The sequence below is a fragment of the Euprymna scolopes genome, chromosome 12 (genome assembly GCF_053919585.1).
Source record: "Euprymna scolopes isolate OS-2025 chromosome 12, ASM5391958v1, whole genome shotgun sequence".
Classification (NCBI taxonomy): Eukaryota; Metazoa; Mollusca; class Cephalopoda; order Sepiida; family Sepiolidae; genus Euprymna; species Euprymna scolopes.
In genome coordinates this window covers 2,277,305-2,292,500 of record NC_136493.1, presented here as the reverse complement: position 1 = coordinate 2,292,500, position 15,196 = coordinate 2,277,305, and the positions used below count along the sequence as shown (strand labels likewise).

Here is a 15,196-nt window from a genome sequence, read left to right as displayed (position 1 = left end):
TTTTATTTGGAATGCGATTTCCACTAGTGCTCATATATTGTATACATACCAATGCCCTTTTGGTTTGGCAGGCCGAGAGCAGGCTCAAGACAGTTCCTGAAACAGTGGCGTTTGAAACGGGTTAGTAGAGTCAAGTCAATTCATGATGGTTGCCGTATGATCCATCATTAATAGATTCTAGCGGTTGAGGAAGACCCGTATGTTGAGCCCAATCGCTCCCCTCCACTCGTCTCCACGACAATTCGAATTTAGACAATTAAAAAAAAAAATGTTAATCTTTAAAGAATACATTGATTTTTGTATCAATAACTAATATTCGGTTTTCTAAATAATTTTTGATACCTTCTAAAATGTTTATTGGCGGAATTCTCCGGGCGGTTTACGGAAAATGTTGGAAGGCGTCGAAACACTGAGCGTCTTATACAAAAAAAAAGAAAAAAAAGAAAAAGAAAACGTCATTAAGAAATATTTGTTAGCTATCGTCGGTTTATTATTTTGAAAAAAATCTAAATAATTTACCTTTATTTGAACAAATAACATAAAAATCAGAAGGGAAAATATTTTTAAAAAAATCAAAAGAAATATTTATTTTTTTAACTTCAGTTGTTTATTATTCAAAAATAAATATTTTTTCATGAATTTTAACTTACAATGAATGTTTTTTGGTCAATGTCAAAATTCTTCCCCCCCCCCCCCCAAAAAAAAACTTTTACAGTGACAACTTTTCCAGGTTTTCACGGGTGCTGAAAACGAATATAACATTTAAAAGTGGTGCAAAGAAATATTTTAATGATATGAAGAAATTAATTTTTTTAAAAATTAGGGATCACTTTTTTTTATAAATTTAACGTAAAATGAGCACCCATTTTCTGGCCAACTAGCGATATTTATTTTTTGTTTGTTTTAAATTTGCCGCAATTATTTCCGGATATTAAGTAATGTAATTCCTTATGTTATCAGTGGTAGTCATTTATGTGTGCGCAAAATATGCCCGTACAGAAATAGTCACCATTGATAACATTGCTTAATATCCGAAAAATAATTGTTTGCGGCAATTTTAAATGCGATATTCGTTTTCAGCATACTTTAAAACCTGTAAAGTCGTTATTTTAAAGGTGATTGTTAAGATGGAAAGTAAGTAAAAATTTACCAAAAAAAACTTTCAGTCAGGAAGAAGTGGGAAGGGTCGACGCGGTGTGTGGATACTAAACATGGCAAGTTGATCGTTATCAGAATCGACACAATTTAAGTTTTGTTTTAAAGCTGTTTTATTGTTGCTCCGAAAAATATTTAATTTAATGAGGGGGTGTGGAGAAAGAGAGAGAGAAAGGAAGAGAAAGAAAAGAGGGAGAAGAGAAGGAGAGAACACCGGCAGAGAGCGCGTGAAGGGTGAGAGATATGGAAGCAAGAGAAAGAAAAAAAGGGAGATGAGAAAGAAACAGAAAGAAAGATAGAGAAGGGGGGAGAGAGAGAGAGGGTGATGGCGGAGATGGTGGTGGGAGTTAATTGAATTTGAAACGGATGAGATGAATTCATTTGTACGAGTTTCACTTTTCGTATCTCCGCACGAGACACGAGGGGGCAGTGCACCAGTGCAGTCAGGGAAATCCAACTTGGCCACCCACCACCCACCACCACCACGGAAAAAAGGTGGGGTTCGGGATTGGGAATTGCCTCAGTCTAGAAGGATTTCTCTTCTGACGAAACAGAACATATACTACAGTTTGATCCTGGTTTGACTGTCTAGTGTCCATGTATACGGGGTGGATCTCGTTCAATCTTTCTAACTTTAACTTTAAAGGCGGTGAGGGGAGGCGTGCGACAACAATAACAACAATAACAAAAACAGCAATCACAACAATAACAACAACAACAGCAATAACAACAATAACAACAACAACAACAATAATAATAAATAAGCAAATAAAAATACAACTAATAAATAAATAAAAGATCACACAAAATAAAGTCAAAATCTCCAATAATGAACGAAAAACAAACGTAACAGTAAGGTGGGAGGGGGTGGGGTGAGGCAATCCAACTCTTCCCCGCCCACTCCTCCCTCTCCGTCTCTCTTCCCCTCCTCTCTTTCTTTCTCGCTTTCCATTGTTTACATAGGCGAGTCTACTCTCTCTCTCTGTCTCTCTATCTATCTCCCCTCAACGATGAGTCTACCTCCGCTTAGTCCACCAAGCATGGTTTCCTCTTCGCCTTTTTATTTGATTTCCTTCTTGCCAGAGAAGAAGGACACCACAAATCAACTCTGGACGGATTTTTGTATCTTTACGCATTTTTGTCTTCACGTCGAGCACTTTTTTAAACGGATCGTAATTTTTTTTTTTTACAATTCAAGGTTAGTGCGCCTCCCTCCTCTCTTTTATAAAAACATTGTCACATTTAGACTTAAAGAGGCTTACTCTATAGCCCCTCCCCCACTTTTTTTTTTTTTTTTTTTTTTTGTCTGAATTGGCTGTAGTTCAACCGTGGGGTGTTATCCTCCTAGGCGTTATCGCCTTCGTCGAGAGGGAGTGATTTATTTAGTGGCAGTCGCCTAAGGCGACCCGTATCTAGAAAATGCCGCCGGCTACCCTTTTTCTTTTGTCCATTACATTTACAGGTCTCTTCGTACCACAATGGGGAGCAAGTAATCCCCGCCCCCTCTGCATTTTTTTTTTTTTTTTTTTTTTTTCAATAGGGGCGCATGAGAAGCTCTCATTTTCTATAACCACACTTGAACTATTTACTTTGTCTTTTAAAACTTTCAATAAAAAACCTAAGTAACTTTCGATACTTCTGCAGTTTACGGACCGTGCTGGAATCCCATTATTGCTAACATTGGGAGGCTGCTTGCTTGACTGTTCTGCACTTTTCACCTAACAATTTAACAAATACCGTAAAAATCGAAGTATAATTAGAAATCCTATGGTGCTTTATGAAGTTATCGTACCGTATTTTTTTTAAAAATACTATTTGGGTGTTAAAATAGTTGACATATCAACTTTAAAAAAAATTTAAAGCAAGAATACTTTTCATGTCGAAAATAGTAATTTATTAAATTACGAATTTTCATAAATTTATTGGGAAAACAATATTTACTGGAAATGGCATGTTCTCTAGATGTGAACACCTTGAAGATTGTGAATAGAGAAATACTTTATCTCCCTTTTCGCCAGTTTAATGGTTGACGTTTTTTTTTCTAAGCCGATAGTGACTGATACTCTTTTATTTTTATTTTATTTTATTTTATTTTTTTTTTGCTACTAAAACAGTAGCAACTGTTCTATTCGAATGTTCGTAATTTTTAGATATATTACTATTTTCGACATGCAGTTTGAGTAAAACTGCATTAAAAAAATCGATTTGTCGATTATCTAAATAAGCACAAGTATTTTAGTTACGATATTTTTAGGTGACAGTACAGAATTTTTGCAACACCCTCCCCGTATTTTGAAACTTTCGTAAACTGCAGAAGTGCCTGACCCTCACTCCCTCCCCCTCAAGTTTTCAACTTTCGAGATTCAAAGTTTGTAACTAGTTATCTACAAGTCCCCCCCCCCACTCCCCGCAAATATTGCATGTGAGTTGAGGTTGCTTTAGCGTGAAAATCTAGCCCCACCTCTCGCCAGTCGGTATTCCCTGTAGGGGTTGTCTCAGGCGATCGACAAACCAATTTTCTTGTAGAAAATACCTGGGGAAAGTGTTCCAAGATAGAACCATTTAACTAAATGGCTGACTTATTTACTGTCGTGACAAGTCAAAATTCGAAACTAACTTGGAACATTTTTTTTTTTTTTACATCCCCACGAGGGTAGTTACCGACAAGGTCGGTTTCTAATATGGGGAGGTGCTAGTGCAGAGTGTCATCCGCTATTTTAATCGTATTTCCAAGTTTAAAGTTTTTTTTTTTTTTTTTTCAATTGTAAGGTTGAAGTATAGAATAAGTACAAAACGCCATCCCCTCCCCATGTTAAGAATGGCTTTTCTAAATGTTATTTACGCCCGGATCACTCTGCACTAGTACCGTGGGGGAACCAGCTCCCCAAAAGGGGCACTCTTATCTTAAAAAAAAGACTTCAGTCATGAAGGATCTCTACTAACCGAGACCAAAACTGAAGTGCAGTATCGGAACTTTGATTCTGACCAGAAGGTCAAGAGTTTTTTTTTAAGCTTAAGCCCTCTCCCGCCGCATAAATATATGGATTTAAAACAAACGCTTCTCACGTCCCCACCCCTGAAATCGATTTCATGGTAAATTTGAGCTTATTTCGAATTAAATCTTCACGAAACAAATTTCATATTCCAAAAATCGCGTAAATTGATCGGCAGTCCCCTTAAATAATCAAACTATATCACACTTAATAATTCCTAAGCTATTGTACCAATGATTACCGTAGGCTTATTTTCCCTTATCCTCGGGTGGCTTCCAGGCCTTAAGAGGACGTTCTTGTAAAATAAAAAAGAAAGTTTGAGGCGAAACTTTTTTACAAGATGATCACCACTTATCAAGGCCCGGAAGCCACTCAGGGATAAGGGTTATTGCATGTACAGTACGTTAGTGTGGGGGTTTAATAAAAATGTCTAAGGGGGGGGGGCGGTTCATCAGGAATTTGTTTACGTTGGACTTGAAGACATCCAGGTTGTAGTCAGGTGGGAAGCAAGCGGACGGAACAGTTCCACAGGCGTGCAGTTCTAAGAAAGCTTTGTTCATGGAATCTACGTTTTGATTTAGGCACAGATAAAGAGTGGGGAAAATTTTTGACAGTGGTTTCAGCTAGACGGGTGTTTTTCGTAAAAAAATTGCGAGGGGGGACCAGAGATTGGAGCTCAGACGAGCAGCTGCCATGGAAATAACGATAAAACAAAGATAGGCTCGCAACGTCTCTTCTATGGGAGAGGTTGCGGGGAAAAGGGCATCCCCCACGAAGTCTATTTTGTACTCTGTCAAGGCATGATAGGCTGTTTTTAGCAGCTCCTGCCCAGATATGGCGGCAGTATTCCATCTTCGGGCGTACTTGGCTTTTCATCGGCTGTTGAATAAGAGGGAAGTATATCAATTCGAACTATCGAGATGAAAATTGGCATTGCCCTTCAGTATTAAATCGCTATTTTTTCAAATGACATCTTCGTTCCGTGACAAGTACACACCACTTTTTTTTTTTTTTTTTTTTTTTTTTTGACATTTCATTTATAAAACGTCATAAAAAAAATGCGCTTTTCTCTTTTGTTTATCTGTTCTTCAGATGCTGCAGTTGCTGCACTACTATTTCTTGTTCTCTTTCGGTGGAGGAGAATCCTTTACGACTGAGACAATTTTTATTTTTGTACCTTTTCTCCACGTTAAAAAACGACCCTGGTGTCTAACTCTGTCCGGTGGGGAGGCCTAGTAAATAGGTACTCTTGCACTTGTGCACCCCCCACCCACCCAGCATCAAGTTTTTCAAAGTTTTCTATGCCGACACTATTTGCTCACGTTGCTTCCTGCTTCTAGACTATCTCTAAAAGCAACGACTTCCATTTAGCTTAAAGTATTACTCGTCTTTATATATAATATATATATATATATATATATATATATATATTTGTAACGCTGTGTATGGGGTTGCCAACGTTACCCTGCTTTTTATTGAAACCAACAGCTTTTTAGTATCCTCGTTGTTCCCTTAAGTGCAATTGTGTGGATCTCTTTTGCACTTGGTTCATTAGGACTTCAGCTTCTTCATAAGCCCCGTGGCAGTGCCAACTGAGGAATCTAAGGTTCCAGTTTCTTTTCATCATACATGAGACCTTGATATTTGGTTTGTTTCTCCTTTTCAGCTCTGTTCAGGGACACTCACTTCAACCAAGGTTGCAACTCTGACTTATTCCATATAGCTGTCAACTTTCACAGCATGTCTCTAATCGCTATACGCTGAATACGGACTTAAAGATTTTTCAATTTTCCTGTATCTTAACTTGGGTGAAAGCACAATTGTTACACCCCCCCCCCCGTATGTTAAGAATTGCTTTCTAAATAACGTTATTTCCAAGTCTCATAAGTAATGCAAAATCATTTCTGTCTAATGGTGTTAGATGTCAAATGAGATCGCTGACTTAATTCAATTTGGTGCTTTACAACCGCGTGGCGTCCTCAGGATATAAAAATATTTGAAGCGAATCTTTCAGAAAATGTCAAATTACAAATTGTAGCCAAATTTTTAAACTGTCATTGTGCTTGTGTATACTGATTTTAAACCGACGCATTTCAGTTGAAAACATTACGTACTTCCGTGTCCTGTTGATTGTAAATTGTTTTTGGCATTTGAGTTCGGGTATTCTGAAAACGAATATCGCATGTTAACTTGTCGACAGTTTGTAATGTTATGTTTTCCAACGGCAAACCAAAGCAGGTGCGCGCGTTTTGCTTATGGCGACGATAGAAAAACATGACGCATTTACGTGTCATGCCGAAATTCCAAACACTACGAAAAATGGTTTTAAAAAAAATCAAACGGAATTTACAAGACATAAATTTATTTTATTTTTTTGTAGAATTTATCAGAATACCCGAAAATCTTTAAGTGTCAAACAATTTTTAATTTATTTATACGATTTGTCAGCGCACAAATTCAATCCAAACTGAAGCCAGCGAAAATAATTGTCTGAGGGGTTTACCTCGCCACCAAAAATAAAGAGGTGGGCCTGTACAATGCCCACCCCTTTAATAGAACCAGTCAGTCTACGTTTGAAAGGCAAACTAAAAAGTCCAATCTTATAACCCTAAAGTACGAATTCCGAATTTGGCTTTTTTAACAGCAGCTTGCCCTTCAATCGTGGACTGGTACCATTTATGGGTGATCTATGTATCCCCTAAAAATTTTTAATATTGAATTTTTTTGCATGGGGGGGGGGATAATATAGTAGACTAGTATCCAATCGATAATTATAAAAAAATTAAATACTTAAGCGGGAGGGAGTGCATTGTATAGGCCTACCTGAACAGATTAGACCATTCTTGAGATTTTGTTTAGGTCTATCACGACCACCGAGATATAGAAGGCCTGTTAATTGAAAAATACCTGCAGGCAATGTAGGTAAGATTTGTCGAACTGTTACTGTCGATATTATATGGCAGCTTTTTTAAAGAGCATTAAAACATGTTAAAGGAACACAAGTAGATCAATAATGGAACTGAATATTGTTCAATATCAATATTATCTACGTACAATTATGTGCTTTTAAAGCAATGTATAATCTAATGCTGATAAAACTGAATTATGAATTTAGGGAACAAAGAAACAATTCTTGGCCTTCAAGACAAGATTAGTGTATGTTCTGATGCTACAATTCGCTTTTTCTGTCTTCGGCCGCTGGAGAAATCCTTCATGACTGAGGCAATTTTAATTTTTGTTTCTATCTAGTGCCCCTTAATGGGAGCTGGATTTTCCCCACAAGATTGAAATATTTAAATAATTTTAATACAGAAATTACATTTAGTTTTGGTTTTCTGGTCTTCTATTCATTCCCCCCGCCCCCATGTTTATTGCGTATTTTCATCGGTTACATAGTGATGAATCCTATACTCCGCTATAGTCTTTATTTTCATATCTGTGCAGAATACATGAATACGGAAATGAAGTTCACATAACTACTAAGACACCAATACTATATGAATATTGGCCAAAAACTAAGAAAATCTGGTAAACATCTACGGGTGGTGGTGAATTTGGGAGGGAACATTATTTCACTCACTAGTTGTCTCACAGGCGATCATCAATGATCGCTCACTGGCAGTAACATGTGGTATTCGCTGGAGACCGAGTGACAGCAAGTCTCCCCAGATTTCCAATGTTCTCCATCTCTTGACCACTCGTACAAATGATTGCACGTTATCGCAACAGCCGTTTGTCTTCTCGTTGGCATCGGCCATTGGTGTTTCTTGAGGTTTGGGTGACAATGTCTTCCCAAGTTACTAGATTTTAACTGCACACTTCCACCTCGGACTTTCCATCCTCCCTGATCCTTCACAACTAGTGTGGCCTGTGGCGCCAGTCGGTGTCTGTTTTTTTTTTTTTTTTTTTTTTTTTTTGCTTCACTTCACGGGGAACGTGGACCCTGTGTAAACGGGTTTTAATTTAATGGTTGCTCCCTAAGGTTTTACTTTCTTATATCATACACTTTTTTAATTTAACTTTAAAATCCTGATTAAAATGTAGCACAGTGCCTGCACTACACAAGCACCATGATTATAACAAAAAGGAGGTATTTTATTTGAATTTTAATTAAATTTGATTCATATTTTATTTCGTGCTTCATTTTCATTGTTTTAATTTATATTTTCCACTTTTTGTTACATTTTTTTTTTCATGCATATTCCAATGTTTTTGGCCTTTTTATTTTTTATTTATTTTTTTTTTTTTGCCCCAAATAGTACCTTCAAAAGGTTTCGTGATTAAATAAACCAATGAAAACCTTTTGCGTATGCGCTTTTTAGGGAGCAACCATTTAAATTAACCCTGTTTATGCAAGGTCCATATTTCCCGTGAAGTACCTCCTTTTTGTTATGGTGCTTGTGTAGTGCAGGCACTGTGCTACATTTTAATCAGGATTTTAAATTTAAGTAAATTATGGTATCTTTCTTTGTTAGGTGAAAGTGCAGAATAGAAAGCCTCCTCTTAAAAAAAAAAAACTGTCGTGAAAAATGCTCTAACTTTAAACTATTTAGAAATACTCAATGAAGTTTTTGGTCCATCTTAAGAATTGACGAAAAATATTCAATTTTTTTGCAATCTAAAAAAAAATTAAATTAAATATTCTATTTTCGATAGATATAAAGACTTTTTTTTTTTTTTTTTTTTTTTTTTTTTTTTTTTTTGCGGGTTAGTGTCCTGCCTTGGGGGCGCTGACTTTTCAATTCCACTTTCCGACCTGGTGTCACATTTCTGGCGGTGAGAATTTTAACCAGAAAACACTGGCGCAGTCGAGATGCTGCGGCTGCGCTCAGTAATTTCAAGATGTCAGTTTAAAGGTTTCAAAATCAATTTCGAATGTTTAATATTACGCTCTAAACACCATGTTTACCTTTTTCACTCTAACTTAAGATAAAATGGTTGCCATGGTGACCATGCTAAACTGATGGCTTAAAGTTCTGCATATCTTACTTCCGTTCTGCTTCACGATAAATGCCATGAAAAAGTAATGTTTACCAATTTTAAAATAAGCAAATTTTTCTGTATTTCAGAATGTTTCATTGGTAAACTTCTCAAAAGGGTGGGTGGGTGGCATCCATCGTCAAACAAGTACGTTAGGAAACTGGGTACATGCACTCGTGCTGTGCTAAAATAACGTTATTTAGAAAGCTTTTCTAACATGGAAAGATGTCTAACGATTCTGTACTTTCACCTAACAATTAAATGATTGAATTCAACTTGAAAATACTAAATTCGGCGGTACAATAAGTGCATACGCACCGAAAACTAATATGCAGAACTTTAACAATGCCAAATTGATTTTGACTCAAACTGCCGAAACTTTCGTGGAATCGAAGTTTAGTCAAGTCGCGCATTTTCACTATAGATAACAAATCGAAAAAGTGGCCAAGAAACAAATTTTCTACTTGCCTAGATAATTTCTTGGTAACTTATTTTAAAGTGTTTAAGTTTAAAACGCTTAAGTTAAACAAAGATGGACATGAGGCTGTCAGGTTTAGTCTCGGTAATCGCTTAAAAATAAAATAAAATACTGATTGAAATCCTGATTCAACACTTTAAAATAAAACTAAAAACTCTTCTAGGTAGGTAGACGAGTAATGGTTTGCATTCTTCCTCGTCCCCTTCATATAGAAAGTATTGTAGAATTTGGAGAGAACTGGAGCTACTTCGGCTGAGCACTTTTTTAATAGCACAGCTGGGATAAGATCGGGTCCACATGCTTTTGAAGTGTCAAGGTTTTTTATGATAGCATGCACCTGAGCAGGGGTGATTTTCAGATCCTCTAGCGTGGCGTCTATCCGCATAGGAAATTGAGGTAGGGGGTGGTTGGAAGGGTCCAGTGTGGAGTTTGAGGCAAACCGACTGGCAAGCATGTTAGCCTTGTTGGTTGCTGAGGAGACAACCTCGTGATTGTTGGATAGTGGGGGAATTGTTGATTGCCCATTATTTACTACACTGTTGTAGATTTTCCAGAAGTCTCGAGTTCCTAGTTTTTGTGCTTCGATGCGCTTTTTAGTGGTTTCCGTAAATTCTTGGGCTGGTGCATCTGGACAGGGTTCAATAGTTGCCAACCTAACAGATCCTGAACTGTCATCCAAGCTCCAACCTGTCCCATCGAAATGTTGCATCCCTCTGCCTGTTTTACTAGTATTTTCATGGTAAATGCTCCGAACTATAAGCCCTTGTTCCCCCTCAATGTAAATACTCGCGACAAGTCCCACCCTACACAGACCCCTAGATGTCAGGAAGCCTTCTACTCTAGTTTCTTCCCCCCCCCAACTGCTAGACTTTGGAATTCCCTTCTGGGCTCCTGCTTCCCAACTGTACTGACATGCAGAAGTTCAGATGTAATTTGAACACATCTTGCTGCTCAACTCCTTACATACTATCTCTGCAACTTATGTCCCTGATAGTAGCCCCCTATATCAGTGGCAATATGCCTTGTTCATGGGTGAAAATGTAAAAAGGGGGACCTTTTAGTTATGAATAAAATTAAAATGTGTAAAACACCTTTAAAAATAAGGGGAAAGAAAAATAAAGGAGTTCGCCCTCGCTTTCTCAAAGATGTATCAAGGGATTAAAAAAAGGAAAAAACCGAAAATATGAACATTAAAATAATTACGTTGCTTAATAGGTGAAAGAAGGGATTAAAATAAAGCAACGTCATATTTTTCGAAGATCATAGAGGTTAATCCCGCTCAAACCGAAGACTTTCCTTCTGCATACTTTTGGTCGTGCTCGCTCAACATTCCATTTAAAGATCTTGGAAATTATTCACGTTCGGTTGAGGAGGCCTCCTCTCTGTAAACAGAATCTCTTCGGTTAAGCGTGGTCAGCCTCTAGGATCTTCAAAAATATAACGTTACTTTAATCCCCGCGAGGTAACTTTATTTTAATGTGCAAATTTTCCTTAAATCTCTCGACACAACGAAGGCGAAACTAGTCAGCTGACCAGTGGCGGCTCGTGCCTGGAGCTGTGGAACTGCAGCACCCCCAATCATTTCTACTCAATATTATCGATACACGGTAAAAATAATACGTTTATTTTTTCCTTTTTATGTGATAATATATCATATTAATAATATATATATATAATCCTGAAGCTTAATGTCGATAACTGTCCCCATATTCATATAAGTAGAAAAGTAAAACTTTGCTTGGAGCTGTGAAATTCAGACGGCGAATGAAAGCTAAGTTGGAACTGTCGTTTTCGCAGTTCCAAACGCTCGTGAAAACCGGTGTTTGCGTGTTTTCGCTTATATTATTATTTTTTTAAAAGGCTTGTTTACAAATGTTTTGTTTTTATTATTAAAAAGTGTAAAGTGTTCTTGTAAATAAATATCCACCTTTAAAAAAATTCTAATACTTTTAAATGCGATTTAAGCAGACAAAAATATACAATATGCGAAACTTTTTTGTGTTCGGGCTTTTTACCCGTAAAGCTACCAACGTAACTAATGTTATTTTTTCACGTACGGCTTATTTTGTTTGTGTTTTTATGTAGTTTGAAATCTATTCATTTTGTGGTAGTTGAACTTTACAGAATAAAAAATATTTACATTTTTTTCTATAGAAAAGCGAAGAAAATTTTTCTAAATACATTTTAGTTAAATGTTTTTTAAATGTTGCTCATAGTACAAACATGTAAACTTTTTTATTCTATATTTTATTTACAAAGTAAGTTTAGTTATAAACACATTTTTAAATTTTAAATAAAACTGTTATCCAATAAAACCATTTTTAAATGGTAAACTTCTAACTTTACCATCGTGTGCAAGCAAGTAAATTTCAAAGATTTTGTTTTTATGAAAAAATAAATTATTAAAAAATTGTAAAAATGTATTTAAAAAAATGTTTGTTTGCCTGCGGAAAAGCCCATAAAATTTATTTAATCTTTAAAGTTTAAAAAATATATTTGTATATTTTTTTATTACTCTGTAAAGTGTACACAATTTCAAATAGTATTTTATTGTTTTTGCGTATTATCCCTTTTTCGACGGCTTATAATGGCAAAGTTAAATATTTGTATTAAAAAAACAATTTTAATGGCAAGCTTATTGTTATACGCCTATTTTTAATTAACAAGCTTTTTATAAATAAAAACGTTTTTAAATAGTAAAACTATTTTCGTTAATAAAAATCTGTTATCTAAAAGTTATAAAAGAACGATTCAACTCATTTAGAACTTCCGGTTCAGTTGAATCGCAAAAAGAGGATCACGTAAACATTGTATTCCTTCTACCCTAATTAATATTCTAATAGACTGCCTAGTACTTACCTTTCCCAACACAATTAATATAAAAGAATTTAACCATGGCCTCCTTGCATCCCCAAGAAATAACTTCTGTGACGGTAAGTGAACTTCAACAGATTGAGTTTTCACAGCTGCCTCTCCATGATAAAGTTGAAATTAAGAAAAGAGGCCGTTCAACGCCTGATATTCAAATATCTCAGTCGGGCATTAGCAACAACAAAGTGTATATTCGTAGCTTTAATTCTGACTGGTATCAACGGAAAAGTTGGCTTTGCGGCTGTGAACTAAAAAAAGGCATTGTTCTGCTTTCCTTATTGTTTGGGGGTGATGTAACGTGGACAAAAGATGGTTTCAGAACTATTAGCAAAATGAAAGAACTGAAAAGCATGAGAAGTCAAAGGAGCACGTTGACAATGTAGTTTCCCTATCAATTTTGGGGACCGTAAATATTAAAGAAAAACTTAGTGAGGCCTACAGACTTTCAATCAATCATAACATGAATGTTAAGAAGAACCGTGAAATTTTATCTAAAATAATAGATTGTATTTTCTTTTGTGGGAACTTTGAAACTCCCTTACGAGGACATGATGAAAAAGATGACTCAGTAAATGCAGGTGTATTTAGAGGATTAATAAATTTTGCATCTAAATTAGATCCAGACTTAAAGAATCACTTAGAAACCAGTAGTGTCTTCAGAGGTGTTTCCAAGACCATTCAGAATGACATACTTGACTCTTTTACAAATATACCGTGATGAAATAAGGGCAGAAATTAGCAAAGCTTCCTTTGTAGCTGTCATGGCTGACGATACAACAGATGTGTCTGAACATACACAAATGATCAACAGATGTCTGAACATACACAAATGATCAACAGATGTCTGAACATACACAAATGATCAACAGATGTCTGAACATACACAAATGATCAACAGATGTCTGAACATACACAAATGATCAACAGATGTCTGAACATACACAAATGATCAACAGATGTCTGAACATACACAAATGATCAACAGATGTCTGAACATACACAAATGATCAACAGATGTCTGAACATACACAAATGATCAACAGATGTCTGAACATACACAAATGATCAACAGATGTCTGAACATACACAAATGATCAACAGATGTCTGAACATACACAAATGATCAACAGATGTGTCTGAACATACACAAATGTCATCATTGTTGGATGAAAAAATACTTGAACGCTTTTGGGGATTCTTTATTCCAGAAAACCAAACCGCTGATGGAATATCAAAATATATTCTACAACAATTGGATATAATCCTTCAAGGGAATCGCCAAAAACTGATAGCTCAGACATTTGATGGTGCAAATGTCATGAAAGACAAAGCTGGTGTTCAGGCGAAAATAAAAGCAGTTTATAGTAATGCAGATTTCACTCAGTTATGTGCATCAACTTAATTTAATGAGGAATGCAGCAAGCATTACACGAAATGCTAGAATATTTATCTCTAACATTTTGGCTATTCCGACTTTCTTTTCTAGATCACCACAGCGTCTGTCCATTCTCAAGAAGCATCTGGATGTAAGCATTCCACGTCCATCCGCCACGAGGTGGAACTTTAACATACGGACCATAAATAGTTCATGAAAATGTTCAAGCATTAAAAAAATGTCTCGCTGAAATTGTCTACATCATATGTAGATGAAACCGTTGCAGAAGCGACAGGAATTCTGAAATATTTGAACGATGAAAATTTCATATTTTGGTTAGAGCTATTTCATCAAATTATGTCTCATGTTGAAATTATTTATCAAATGCAATCTGGGGAAATTAGCATATATAAAGTCAATGAATACATAGCAAATTTAAAAACTGCTATAAGATAAGAAACTCCAAATACTGTGAAAATCCTTCACAAACAATCAAGGCCGAAGCTAAAGAACTGACGTTATATCTGATATAACGGACAGATATTCTTCAACTAAACATTTAATAAATTGTTTAACAAAAGCTTTGCTAGTTTTAAGAACTACCTACAGACGAGATATCCTTGACAACTGAAGCATATCCCATGATTGGCAAACAAAAGCTTGAAACTGAGCTAGAAATATTTTATAGTAGGTCAGATATCCATGAGTATTGCAAAGCAATTGATCTCCTGAAATTTATTTTGGAAAACAATTTAAACGATGTTCTTAGTGAAATCACAAAACTCATAAAAATTATCTTGACAATTCCCATGACTACATCAGAGGCAGAACGTTGTTTTTCAACTCTGAAAAGAATAACTTTTCTAAGGAGCACCATGGGTTGCGAAAGACTAAATGCACTTGCAGTGCTTTCAATTGAAAAGTTCTTCAGCAATCATTCAGAAGTTAAGGAGAAAATTATCAATCTTTTCTCCCAAATTAAAACAAGAATGGAATTTACTTTCAAATATGAGTAAGCTATTCCAAATATTTACATCTATTTAGAATTCCTTTAAGTTATTGTATTTTTATACGTGTGCATACGTATAAATTATGTATATTTTTTTGTTTGTTTTATTTTTACACAATATTAAAAAAATACGCATTTTTTTAAACAGCACCCCCACTAATCTTAGGCACGAGCCGCCACTGCAGCTGACTCTTTTTTTTCTTTTTTTAAACGTTTTAGGTATTTTACTTTTAAGCATGTCTTTTCATGATATAGTACAATCTCGAAAATGAAATATACACCTTTTATGAAGTTGGTTCTTAACGTAAACAACCCACCCCCATTTAGTATTACAA

The 15,196-nt window shown here is 35.7% G+C and overlaps 1 protein-coding gene across 5 annotated transcripts in view; it reads left to right on the top strand.

Moving 5' to 3' along the window:
* Positions 1-15,196, top strand: part of LOC145291149 (adenylate cyclase type 5-like) — a 489,601-nt gene that overhangs the window by 199,472 nt on the left and 274,933 nt on the right. Inside the window, exon 1 of one of the 5 annotated variants that reach the window (XM_080136672.1) lies at positions 2,213-2,353. The exons of 3 other annotated variants lie outside the window; for them this stretch is intronic. The gene's annotated coding sequence lies outside the window, so the exon portion shown is untranslated. Of the gene's footprint in view, positions 1-2,212; positions 2,354-15,196 lie in introns of those variants that run through there. One more of the 5 variants, XM_080136674.1, reaches the window with a different exon arrangement.